At 40.1% G+C, this 12,728-nt stretch overlaps 1 protein-coding gene and 1 long non-coding RNA gene across 15 annotated transcripts in view; one reads left to right on the top strand and one right to left on the bottom strand.

Moving 5' to 3' along the window:
• The window catches only part of LOC140513831 (uncharacterized), a 38,447-nt gene extending 31,226 nt beyond the window's left edge, over nucleotides 1-7,221 (bottom strand). For both annotated transcript variants that reach the window (XR_011970381.1, XR_011970375.1), the window contains exons 1-3: nucleotides 7,114-7,221; nucleotides 2,618-2,708; nucleotides 2,095-2,218 (exon numbers count right to left, since the gene is read on the bottom strand). This is a non-coding gene — a long non-coding RNA (uncharacterized lncRNA). The remainder of the gene's footprint in view (nucleotides 1-2,094; nucleotides 2,219-2,617; nucleotides 2,709-7,113) is intronic.
• LOC140513775 (uncharacterized) overlaps nucleotides 1-12,728 on the top strand; it is a 144,519-nt gene that overhangs the window by 20,589 nt on the left and 111,202 nt on the right. For 6 of the 13 annotated variants that reach the window (XR_011970354.1, XR_011970352.1, XR_011970353.1 and 3 more), the window contains exons 3-5: nucleotides 2,149-2,225; nucleotides 4,702-4,756; nucleotides 10,795-10,886. The gene's annotated coding sequence lies outside the window, so the exon portion shown is untranslated. The remainder of the gene's footprint in view (nucleotides 1-2,148; nucleotides 2,226-4,701; nucleotides 4,757-10,794; nucleotides 10,887-12,728) is intronic. The other 7 variants (XR_011970357.1, XR_011970355.1, XR_011970356.1 and 4 more) reach the window with 3 other exon arrangements.

The raw sequence follows: 12,728 nt of genomic DNA, 5'->3' as shown, positions 1-12,728 counted from the left end.
TGAAAGTGTTTATTAGTTTTCTCCAGGATCTGCCAAAAACCAAAGGAAAGGAGGAAGGTACTTGTTCCTACCTCTCCTGAAATGTTCTCTATCTCCTTTTCACCAGTACAAATCCTACTCATTCTTCAAAAGCCATTTCTCACTCCAAGTCCATTTTCTCCATGAAGTATTCCTTAGCTACTCCTTTCCTTAATGACTGTCCTTTTTTCTGACTGTCTATATTGTAGACTCTGTACCATCTACTCAGAGCTTTTCACAAGCTGTACTATTGCTATTTAACTTCTTGAGCAGGTACCCCTTATTTCTCCAATGAGATTATAAGCTTGTTGAGAGTAGATATCCATTTTTTTCATGTCTTTGTATCCTCAATAGCCTCTTACACAATGCCTAGGGACCAGTATAGTGATTGTATGTTGACAAATGTATGTTGATTGTTTAAGACACAGATAAATGGATCATAGAATCATAGTGGATCATGCAATCCAACTTCCTCATTTTTACAGATGAGGAAACCAAAGCCTGGAGAAAGTGACTTACCCCAAGTCCCATACCTAGGAAATGGCAGGGGATGATTTTGCACTCAAATCCTAGGACTCCAAATCCATCACTCTGCTCTACCCTACATTGCTCTAACCATGCCAATTCTCTATTCAAGAATTTTTCATTACCTCTCTATTGCCCCGAGATAGGAGACAAAGTTCCCAGATAGCATTTTTGAGCCCTCAAATATCTCACCAAGCTTTCCAGTTTTATTTGCGTTCATGCACTCACTGTTCCAGTCAAACTGTCCTGCCAGATATTTCTGGACATGACATTCTTCCTCCCACCCTCTGGCCTTTGTCCAAGTGGCCCCCATGTCTGGCAGGCACTCCTTCATCTCCACATCAATGAATATGTAGTTTCCTTCAAAACACAGCTCAGGCTAGTCTGCTTCCTACATAAGATTTTTCTGATGTCCCCTTCTTTTTCTTATTTTTGGGGGGAATTGAGTCAATTGAAGTTATCACTTGCCCAAGTTCCCACAGCTAATCAATGTCTGAGGCCGGATTTGAATTCAGGTCTTCCTGACTGCAAGGTTGGTGCTCTATCCACTGTGCCATCTAGCTGCCCTCTGATACCCCTTCTTAGTTCTTTCCCCTTCTTGAAATGGCCTTTTACACCTTCAGACTTGTTTTATATTTCCTTATCTGTGTATATACTTTATCCTCCAGTTGAATGTGAGCTCCTTGAGGGCAGGCATTGGCTTCTGGGGTTGGGGTGAGGGAGGTCTTTGTAACCTCAGTACTTTGCACCATCTTCTTGTGCCCAGTACCCACCAAATACATGTTTGCTGAATAGTTGGCAGCCAGGTGGCTGCCCAGTAGATAGAATGCCAGGCCTGGAGACCATCATTTCAGTCCTGTCTGACTCTCTGTGACTCTTTTTGGGGTTTTCTTGACAGAGATGCTGGCATGGTTTGCCTTTTCCTTTTCCAGCTTATTTGACAGATGAGGGAACTGAGGCAAATTGGGTTAGGTGACTTGCCCAGCTCACATAGCTAGTAAGTGCCTAAGGTTGGATTTGAAATCATGAAGATAAGTCTTTCTGTCTTCAGATTCAACATTCTATCTACTGCACTACCTAGCCTCCCCAAAGAGACAAAAAGACATGAGTTTAAATCTGGCTTTAGACAGTCACTAGCTTCATGACCCTGGGCAAGTCACTTACCCTCTATCTGACTCAGTTTCTTCATCCATAAAATAGGGATAATCATAGCACCTAACTCCTAGGGTTGTTTTTAGGATCAAATAAGATAATATTTGTAAAACACTTAGCACGGCGCCTTGCACAGAGTAGGAGCTTAATGAATGTCAGCTGACATTATTGTTACTGTTATAATTCCCAAGGCACCAGTTGCCACAGCCTCTGAACAGCTGAGAAGATGGGAGATTCATCAGGGCTAGGCAGGGCCCCACAAATACTGAGTCTTGCCCAGTCCTGAAAGTGGAAGCACATGTGTGATATACCAAACTGAAAGAGCAGAACCTGAAAGTCAGTAATGTTCCAGAAGCCAGAGCCAGATAAAAATCACAGGTTAGTCAGGAAATTACTCACATTTAATCTGGGCCTAAGTCTCCTGAGAGAGACTCAGCCTTTCCTGTTCTGCAGGGATTCTGCCCCAAGGGAAGGATTTATCTTTGTCAAGCCCCATCTGCTGGATACTGCTGCTTGGAGAGATCTGGAAGGTAGGACCACAGTGTGTGCCATTGAAAGAATAAAATGATTATTGAGGGTAAAACACAAATCATAGGAAATGACTCAAATTATAAAACAATCAAGTAGGGAAAAACCTTAGAAGTCACCTATTTCTTCTCCCTCATTTTCTAGGATCAATCAGTTAGTCAACAAATATTATTAAGTACCTACTATGTGCTGGACACTGTGCTTGGCAATGGGGATCCAAGGAAAAAAGAATAAAACAATTGCTCCTTGCAGTGAGTTTACCTTCTAATGGGACAGATTGAACTGAGATACAAAAATAATTCAAAGTCACACAGCTTGATAGTGGTTTTCTTCATATTATTATTTTTAAGAATTTGGGGTCCCTAACTATATTGAGAGGCAGCGATCAGCTTACCTTCTGATCATCTATGTATCCCTTCCTCGAACTTTGAAGGTAGTGCAGGGTATTAGTAGGCTTAGAGAATCTTGACTATCTCCAATGCTCACTGAAAACAAAGGAAGAACAGATGGGAAGCAGCATTATACCCAGCAGTCTGGTAGGTGTGGTCCACACAAACATGTTCCCAACACATCGATCAACCATTGACCCTGGGGTAGAGATGCCTGGATGAGGCCTGGGGGTTCTGCTCACCTCCCTCGAATTCCCAGGCAGAGTCACAAAAACCAAGGACTCAACCTGCTCTGATCCCCTTGTCAGCCAGGTGCTTCTCATGTCTTTTCCAGAATAAATGCTACCTTTAGATTAAAGTATGGCAACCTGGGTAAAATTTTCGCCTGGGGACAAGGTGGTAATTCACCATTTGCTTGTAAGGTAGGATGTAAGCATCACTTTTCAGAATAACATTTTTAGCTCAGAATAAGTGAAAATTTTGCTCCCAATTATATTTTACAATGTTTTACAAAATGACATGCTTCCAAACACCCTTTCTTCTTGAACACTGGAGCTCATGATGTGAAGCCTGATTAGTTTTCTCAGCTAGGCAGAAGGTTAGCTCTGTCTCTCTTTGTCTTAGCATCCAAAAATTGGCCCGCAGGTCACACACTGTTCAGTGTTTGGAGCATCTCTTTTGAATGGTGCCACCACAAAGGAGGCTGGGTCTGAACTTTTGGGAAATGATGCCACCTTGCCATACTTTATACCAGTAGAATAAGTCACATTCTTCTTTTCATTTGTTATCTTACATGTGACCACTGACTGTCAACTCCAGTGTTCAGACAATTCCCACAGCTGCTGAATCTCCCCTTGAACAAGGGACTCTTCTAGGAGTTATAATGTCACATCTATTCCATTAGGTTGGGAATTTTCAGGTCCTGATAAAATTCCCCAAGACATCTTGCCATTTCATTAAAATAAAAAGTGATTAGATGGAGGCTCAGTTTAGCTTTCTTTCTTGCTCCTGTACTACTCTTTATCAAGAGGTAGCATCCTACTCAGTTCATGTAAGAGGAAAGATAAATTTGTTCACTCAAGCAAGAAAGACAGGGGGAGATAATGGATGGGAATCAGAAGCATGTCAGAAAATATGACAGAAAATCCATCTATGTCAAATAGCTGCACTAGACAGGAAAATAGAATAGATGCCCACCCGCAGACAATGTCATGTGTAGAAACTATAATGTTGTAACAGAGGAAAATAAGCATATTTTCTTGGGGCTGTGGGCTGGTGCAGGCCCTCATCACCTCATGTCTGGACTATTGCAATAGTCTTCTAATTGGTCTCCTCATCCACATCTCTTCCCACTCTGGTCTATCCTACACTCAACTACAAAATGATCTTTCTAAATCACAGGTCTGCTCAAGTTGCAGCCTACACCCATTTAATAAGCTCCGATGGTTCCCTATTCCCTCCAGGATGAAAGAGAAAATCCTCCATTTGGCTTTTAAAAACTTTTATGACCTGGTCCTTTCCAATCTCTCCAGTCTTCTTTGAGCTTTCCTACTCCCTTCCATATACTGTACAGTCCAGTGACATTGGCCTCTTTGCTGCTCTTCCCATTCAAAGTGCCACATCTTGACTAAAAGCATTCTCACTGGCTGTCTTTTATGCCTGGAATGGTCTCCACCCTTTTCACTGCCTCTCAGATTCCCAGGATTGCTTCTAGTCTTTGCTAAAATCTTACTTTCGGCAATGAACTCTTGCCTCTCCTCCTTAACACTAGTGCCTTTTCTCAGAGATAATCTCCAGTTTATCCTGTATATATCTTGTTTGTATCTAGTTGTTTATATTAGATTGTGAGCTCCTTGAGGCAAGAACTGTTCTCGCTGTTCTTTATATGTCAGTTCTTAGCTCAGTGCCTGACTCATAGTAGGAACTTTATCAAAGCTTGTTGACTAGACTTGATGACTTGCCATACATATACAAAGATCCAGTTTTTTAGATAAGTGATTCCCTTAGGGATTCCCCTGAATCTTAATGGACAGTAGCATTTAAATCTAGAAGGGAATTTCGAAATTAATCCAACTCTCTCATTTTACAGATTTGGTAGCTGAGGCCCAGAGAGAGGAAGCAGCATATCCAAAGTCCCGTTGAGAGTAAGTAACAGCATTAGCTCTGACTTCAAAGCTAGTTCTCTTTCTACTGTTCCATGTTGCCTATCCAAATACCTTTGCTGTGAAATTATTTCCAGCATTATCTTAGTTCTTATCTGACTTGCATTGAAATGCATTGTCCTTTTAACCACATTTAATAAAGAAATCCTTTTATACAGAGACAAAATGCTTTGTCCCTCTTACCCTAAGAGAAAACAGAGCTCCAAACCACAAGGTCAAACTGATTGATTGTAAAACTTTATAAATGGCAAACCCCCATAGGAGAATCAAACATTCAGTTTCACCCTGTTATGCTCTCTGAACCCATGGTGAATTGATAATCAGCAGGCATTTGGGTCTTTGAGTGGGTTCAGCTGGGGATGCACTGAATCTCTGTTTTTGAGTTGCCCCAAACTAGACCTTATCCCCTGAGTAGCAGCAATACTCTTCCTATGGTTTAAGGATACAGGATACACCAGAACTAATGCTCTGAGACACTGAGAGGGTGGTGGTAGAGGTATTTTCTTGGACCCATTTGTCATCATTGCCATATCTTTCCTGGTGCCAGTTTAGTAGAAAGATAAGCTCCTGGAATGCTGGGATAGTTTCATTTTGGGTTTTCTATCCCAAGCACCTAGTACAGTCCCTGGCATGTAGTAATTACTTTTTTATATGTGTTTTGAGTTGCTATTTTCAGTTTGGTTGACTTTATCCAGTTACTTTCCTACAAATCTGTCCCATAAGGTGCCACAAACTAAGGAAGCTCCTCCTTTACAAGCTAGATGAAAAAAAAAAAAACAACAGAGGTGGCCACTTTAAAAAAAATGCATTTATTCGGGACAGGTAGGAGGAAAGTAGTGAACATGGAGTACAGCTGTCATCTTCAGAGTATTTGTGTGATCATTGGTTAAAAATGGGTTTCTAGTGAACATCACCCAGGAGATCCACCAAAAGATGCCAGATCTTCTCAGACCAAGATTGAACAGCTGGTGTCTGGAGAAAGACTTTAGCTTTTTGCCCCAGGATAATGAAGGTTATGCTTACTGATCAAAGTCAGTGATCTTGACAATTCAAATTTCTGGGAACTACTGCTATCAGAATATCGGCTGAATTGGTAATACCAAATTAAGTGGATTAATGATTGATATGAGTCTGAGAAATCTGGTGTGTTCCTGCACACAGATTAGGCCTGTCCTAGGCTGAGTAAGAGAGCAGGACTGATGATCCCCAGTGATAAGTCTTTGAGGTGGTAAATGCATTTCTCTTTTAAAAGAGATGCTAAAAAAAAATTAGAAGTATGGAGGAGAAATCTAAAATAATAAAACCATAAAATAGAATCATGGGATTGTTTTCAGAGCTGAGGTAGCCCTTAGACTAAGAATGATTGAACATAATTCTCGTTTATCTAGCCTGTCTCCTTCGGTGCTTTGTGCAGCAATTGTTAGAGTTTATTCCCTCCTCCTTATATTATCATGTTGTTAAGGATCCCTGCCCCAAAAATACTTTGTATTTTTTTTTATATGCTCAGCCAGGTATCAATTAATGCCAATAATGGATCCCCTGAAATAGTCTCATTATTCAGATTCACACTGCATATTTTCATGGACCTAGAAACAATTTTTACCATATTTTACACAGCAATAACTTCAAACAGTGTGCATTCAGATACATGCCACCACTTCAGGGGGGTACCAATCATGACCAAGCTGTGTTTTGTACTTACTTTTCAATATATATGTTGTTTTCCCCCCAGTTGCTCTAACCTTCTTGAGGACAAGTAGTATACAAATTTTGTCTTTGTATCCACAGCACCTAGGACATAAGTGCTTTGCATATAGTAGGCACTCTAGAAATGCTCATTGGGTTAGATTGAATTAATAAGTGATTGTTGAATGAAAGAATGTATGAAAAGCTAGAATCTCTATTGGAATATATTAACTATAGTCATGGAAATTGCCAATAAAGAGGAGATGAATAAGGAAAGCTCTAAAGATTTGGTCCCAGAGATCCTCTTTTAGAAGGAAAAATTCACTATTTTGAACCAAAGATAAGCAGGGGAAAAAAAGCTCCCTTACAGTTTCACAGCTGCAATGCATGAATGAGTTACTTGAAAATAAATAAACAAATCAAGTTCCATGTTCTATGTGGGTATTTAGTGTAGGAAGGAAGAAAGATACCTTGAGGTACATTGCACTGCTTGTTTATTTTTTGAGAGCAATTCTATCTTGCCTAGTCTGGAAGTCCATTGGCCTCTCGCAGCCCAATACCACTACTAATTGGTGAAGGAGCTTTGACCTGTTCCTACTTTTTGACCTGAGCCTTCTTAGCCCTCCTTAAGCACCCTGACCCTGAGGACTTACCATATTGATGCTAGAGTTAGTGAGTATATCCAATCAATTTAGCCCATTGTGGCTCAGAACTCCTGTGCTCAAGTGATCCACCAGCTTCAGCCTTCTTGCTATCAGGGATGGATTACAGGTGGATGCAACTATGCCCAGATGTGTTGCATTTTACATGCTGGATTAGAGGTTAAATATTATACAGAATACAAACAAAGTTCTTATTTGAAAACACGACTCCCTACCTTCCTTCTCTTCATCCATTTTGCAATTTGATCATTCTTACAGTAACTATTTATTAAATTATCTGCTATACTTAGAACACTGTGTTTGGACCGGTGGTTGAGATCCAAAGTTTCGAAAACATTAAGTTCCTATCCTCATGAATCTTATAGTTCAGTAATAGAACTTTAGAATAATGTTGAGACAGTATGGTATAGTGTATAGAGGACTAGCTGGGGAGTCTGGAAGACAATCAAGTCTTACCTTTGGCACCTCTCGCTATGTGGGCATGGATAGATCATTTGATACCTTGGTGCCTCAAGAAACTCCATAAAATATAGTGTGTGTGTGTGTGTGTGTGTGTGAGAGTGTGTGTGTTCGTCCTTGGTTGGCAAAGAACACTATGCCATCAGAGAAATAATGACATGACTTACATTTGACTTTGTTTTTAGTGAGGGAGGGCTGTGCAGGTCACCAGCCTCACTTCTCCAGAGCCCTCCGAGTCCAGTGACCAGATACTCATCAGGATGACTGGAGATGACCCAGGATGAGGCAGCTGGGGTTAAGTGACTTGCCCAAGGTCACACAGCTAGTGAGTGTCAGTGTCTGAGGTGAGATTTGAACTCAGGTCCTCCTGACTCCTGCACTGGTGCTCTATCCACAGCACCACCTAGCTGCCCCATTTCATCAAATATAAATGACAGAAGAATCACTGATTTTGATCCATAGAGATATTTCTATATAGGGATTTCCCTATATGGATGAAATCACAGGTACAAAAATATGTAATAGTTCAATGCAATTTTGAAATAGGAGAATATGACAAAAGAAAACAAATGACAATCTATAGAATCAAAATACAGTCAAACTGTTGGCAGGGTATCGGAAGCGAATCCTACATCTTGCTCTGTTTTGGTAACAAACCCTCATGGACTGACTGCCATCGTTCTGCCTCTGTAGGTTTGGTTGCTTTGGGGAGCAACGTAAAATGAATTCATTATGCTGAAATTGAATTTAAAATGCCCCAAAATGTGAGAGCAAAGAGGCATAAGTTGAAATCATTCATTCAGAAATTATTAAGCACCTACTATGTGCCAGTTCACTGTGCACAGAAATAGAAAGAATGAAATAATAAGTCAGACTCTTACAATTGTTGAGACCTGAAAGAGATCTTATGGGATTAGCATGTTAGAGTTGGACTAGAGAGCAGAGCTCATCTAATCTAACTTCCTTTCCCCTTGGCTCAATAGATGAAGAAACTGCTCTAAAAGGCATAGGTGACCAAACAGTGAGTGGCAGAATTGGAACCTGGATCCTTGTCTTGTGGTTCCTAATCTATTTACAACCAAATGCTACTATCTTATTATGCATTGTAGGCAAAGGCAACTAATTCTCCTGAACCATTGTCCAGTTGAAGTCATGATTTGAAATCGTTTTCTGGTACCGGGGTATGGATTCATAGGGATCCATCTATATTCTCTGGCCAAACCCTTTCATGACCCATGGTACGTATTTACGAGATGACTGACCAGTGGTAGGAAGGCTATCTGTGACCAATGATAAAAAGTTAGGACAAGACAGGACTTTGACTCCTGGTGTGGGGGAGGAATTAGCATGCAATTATTGAGGGCCAGGAGTAGCTAACTTTAAGCAAGTTAACTTTAGTCACTTTAGTGTTGCATTTTCCTTTCTTTTTCAACCTTTCTAAGGGGAGGAGGAGAAGAGCTAAATGAACAGGGCAGATGCTTTCCCATTGTAGCAGGTTACAGGGAGGAGGCAATGGAGAAATAGGTCAAGAATTTCATCAGCACTGAGTTGTGATTTTTAAATCTACCCTTATTGAATTAAAACTGAATTTTATTGACCGGGGAGGGGGAGGAAAGAGCAGAGGGGGGGCAAAGGAGAGTGAATGTCCATCCTTCCTTACAGCACACTTCTACCAACTTTTGTTTAAGTTTATTATTGGTGGTAGATCCTGTGCCACATATTAATAAAACAATGGAATTTTTATTTCTTTTTCTCATAAATTCCATAATTCAAACCTTAAAACACCTTTAATGAACACTGACTCGGCATGTGGCACTTAATAAAACTGGGCTAAACTCGTTTTCTGCTTGACAGGCTACCAGCGGAGAATGTGCCTTACGAGTAAATGATTAAGAGGCAGAAATCTTTTCTGGACTCCACTTCAAAGATTTTCAAAGTCAGATCAAATGAAAAGCAAATGTGTTTCACTGCCTCTCAAATACCTCAAATGTTTTAGCAGGTGCGAGTAATGAAACCTTCTGTAGCGACAGCGTTTTAGGGTCTGCAAAGTGCACCCTACTGAATGCTGGGAATTTGGGGGCTTACCTCATCAAAATTCATGATTTTCGATGAGGAAAGATGTTTGTCCTTAGTACCCATCTACATATGTAGTGCAGAAGGGAAATATCCCAGTGTCTCCCCATGGCATGGCCTCAGCTTAACCCTTTCTTTACTACAATGAGTTTCTTGGACTGTTCATTGACTTGCCCTTCCCATGGTCCTTTGCCCTTGGGAACTTCATTTTGAACTTTAGTATCTTGGTTAGGACTTTCATTTGCAGACTGATCATGCCAGGCACACAGCTAAATACACAAATATGTTTAGTCTATTAGCCTTTTTGGGGAAGATTGTCAATAGACAAGTTATTCTTAATAACAATAGAAAGAGGGTAGGAGGGGCAGGCTAAGTAGCATAGTGAATAGAGCACTGGCCCTGGAGTCAGGAGGACCTGAGTTCAAATCCAACCTCAGACACTTGACAGTAGCTGTATGACCTTGGGCAAGTCACTTAACCCCAATTGTCTTACCTTCCTCCATCAAAAAAAAAAAATAGGGAAGCACTGGAAGTATGATTTCCAGGGAACTCTTAGGAAAGGTAAATCCTCCTTCTCTACATTTTATCATCTTAGCGAGTAACCTAAAGAGCTTAAGTGACTTGGCCAGGGTCACATGAGTAAATATATGTCATAGGTGGGACTTGAACCTGACTTGAGTCTGGCTTCAAAGTCCCACTCTCTTATCCACTATGACACATTGCCACACATATCAGTAGCTCAAATTTATATGATAAAGATGGAAAATGCTATCCACATCCAGAGACAGAACTATGGAGGCTGAATGCAGAAAGAAGAACACTATTTTCTCTTTATTTTTCTTTCTCATAGTTTTTCTCTTTTGTTCTAATTCTTCTTCCACAACATGACTAATGTGGAAATATATTTAATGTGGTTGTACATGTATAGCCTATATCAGATTGCATGCCTTCTTGGGGAAAGGGGAGGGCACAGACAGAGAAAAACAGTGGAACTCAAAAATCTTAAAAAGGTAAATGTTGAAAACTAAAAAAAATTAAAATTAAAAATATATATGATACTTTACAGTGTACGAAAGTATGGTACATTACTCATCTCATGTTGTTTAATCTCAGCCTCAGTTTTGTATTCTCATTTTACAGAGAGAAAAACTGAGGTTTAAAGAGGGATTTACCAGTTTTCAGTCATCTAACTATTAAGTGTCAGAACTGGGAATTCAACTCATATTCTGATTGTAAGTTCAGTGCTTTTTCCATTGTATTTTATTGTATCTATTTTTAAAAGATGATTTTTTATTGAGGTTTTTTGTTGGCATGCCACCTATATTTCCCTATTTTCTCCTCTTCCTCCCATTATTGCTTATAACAAAGAATAAAAAAGAAAAATTACTTCAGAAAAACTTACCAACATATGGAAAAAGTCTGAAATCACACGCCATGTTCCATGCTTATACTCTCCTATCTCTGAAAAAAAAAGAACATCCATTTTTAGGAATATTTAATTCCTTGGTGATGCAAGGCAGAAACCATTGCCTATTGTTTTATTAAGAATTATGAAGATAAATGGTCAGTTCTTCTAAAATGTTAGTGATATATAACTTCTTTAAGAAATGTTGATGAATCTAGCTGAAATCAAATGGAGGTCAAGTGAGTAGCATGTTATTGTGACTGAAGAGTCACAGAATCTGGGTCCAAATCTCACCTCATATGCTTACATGTGATGTTAACTTTAGGGAAGTCATTCTCCCTGGGTCTTAATTTCCTCCCCAGTAAAATGGGGCAGTTGAACTAGATGGCCTCTGAGATCCCTTAAAACAAAAGATCCATGTTTTCTAGCTTTTCCATGGATTACCTGTTTAAATTTGGACAAAGCTCTTGAAATCTTGCTTCTAGAGTTTCCTCATCTGTGAAATGGGCATTAGGAGGCATTCTCACAACGTGACTTGGCTACAGTATAAGCCAGTAGGGTCTTGTGAGGCTAGAGCAGCATTCACAGGCATTCAGTGCTCTAAGCTCATTAAGAGCAATGCTCATTATATCACATTTCCAATCAAGTCTCTCAAAGTGCTCTTTTCCTCTTATCTCACTAATCTCACAAGCACTTGTTTATGAGGCCTCAAATTTTATACCCCTCATTCCATAATGTGAAGGGCAATTACATAGCATTCCAAGAGTCAGTGGAGGAGAAAAAAGGGTCTTAGAATAGTTCAGTATTTTCCTTAGAGAATAGGCCAGCAATGATTGTTATCAGTGTAATGCTTCCTGAAGGCCAGGTAACAAAGGATTACTTACCTTTCCTCTTCCTAAAGAACTCAAGGCCTCCTAATGCACATTTCTGAAAGGCCATTGTGGTGTTTGGAAACCAGGGAATTTGGCTATGCCCCATAAGTCTTCCCCATTTGAGCTAGGTTTCTATTCTATTTTGGATCCTTGTTGACATGGATTTTATTATCTTTGTTATGGAATCACCCAATGGCAGCAGCTACTGCCCAGCAGGCCAGTTAGAGTACAAGTCCCCAGGTGACTGTTGTTTTCTCAAAGAATCCCTTCCATGTAATTATTTCAATTAACTTTCTCAGCCCAAATACATCACAACATATCATGTTTATCTGTATCACTTACAAAGGGTTTTCTGGTGATTTCATAAATATATAAGGACCCTTCTCCAAGACTACCCATAGATTCAGTGCCATAGAAATGAATCTCTTGTAGGTGAGATCGTCCCATAACAAAGATTTCTTGATATTTCAAATGGTCAATACAGAATAGTGTGTGTGCTTGTCCTTTGTTGCCAAAGAAGACCATGCCATCAGAAAGATAATGACATGACTTGCACTTGACTTTGCTTTGAGTGAGGGAGGGCTGTGCAGATCACCAGCCTCACTTCTCCTCCAGAGCCATCTGAATCCAGTGAATTCATCAGGATGACTGGAGATTGACCCAGGACGAGGCAACTGGGGTTAAGTGACTTGCCCAAGGTCACAGAGCTAGTAAGTATCAAGTGTCTGAGGTGAGATTTGAACTTAGGTCCTCCTGACTCATGCACAGGTGCTCTCTATCCACTGCACCATCTACTT

Source organism: Notamacropus eugenii, chromosome 1, assembly GCF_028372415.1.
Source record: "Notamacropus eugenii isolate mMacEug1 chromosome 1, mMacEug1.pri_v2, whole genome shotgun sequence".
Lineage (NCBI taxonomy): Eukaryota > Metazoa > Chordata > Mammalia > Diprotodontia > Macropodidae > Notamacropus > Notamacropus eugenii.
Note: the sequence above shows the minus strand (reverse complement) of the source record. Positions and strands in the feature narration are given on the sequence as shown.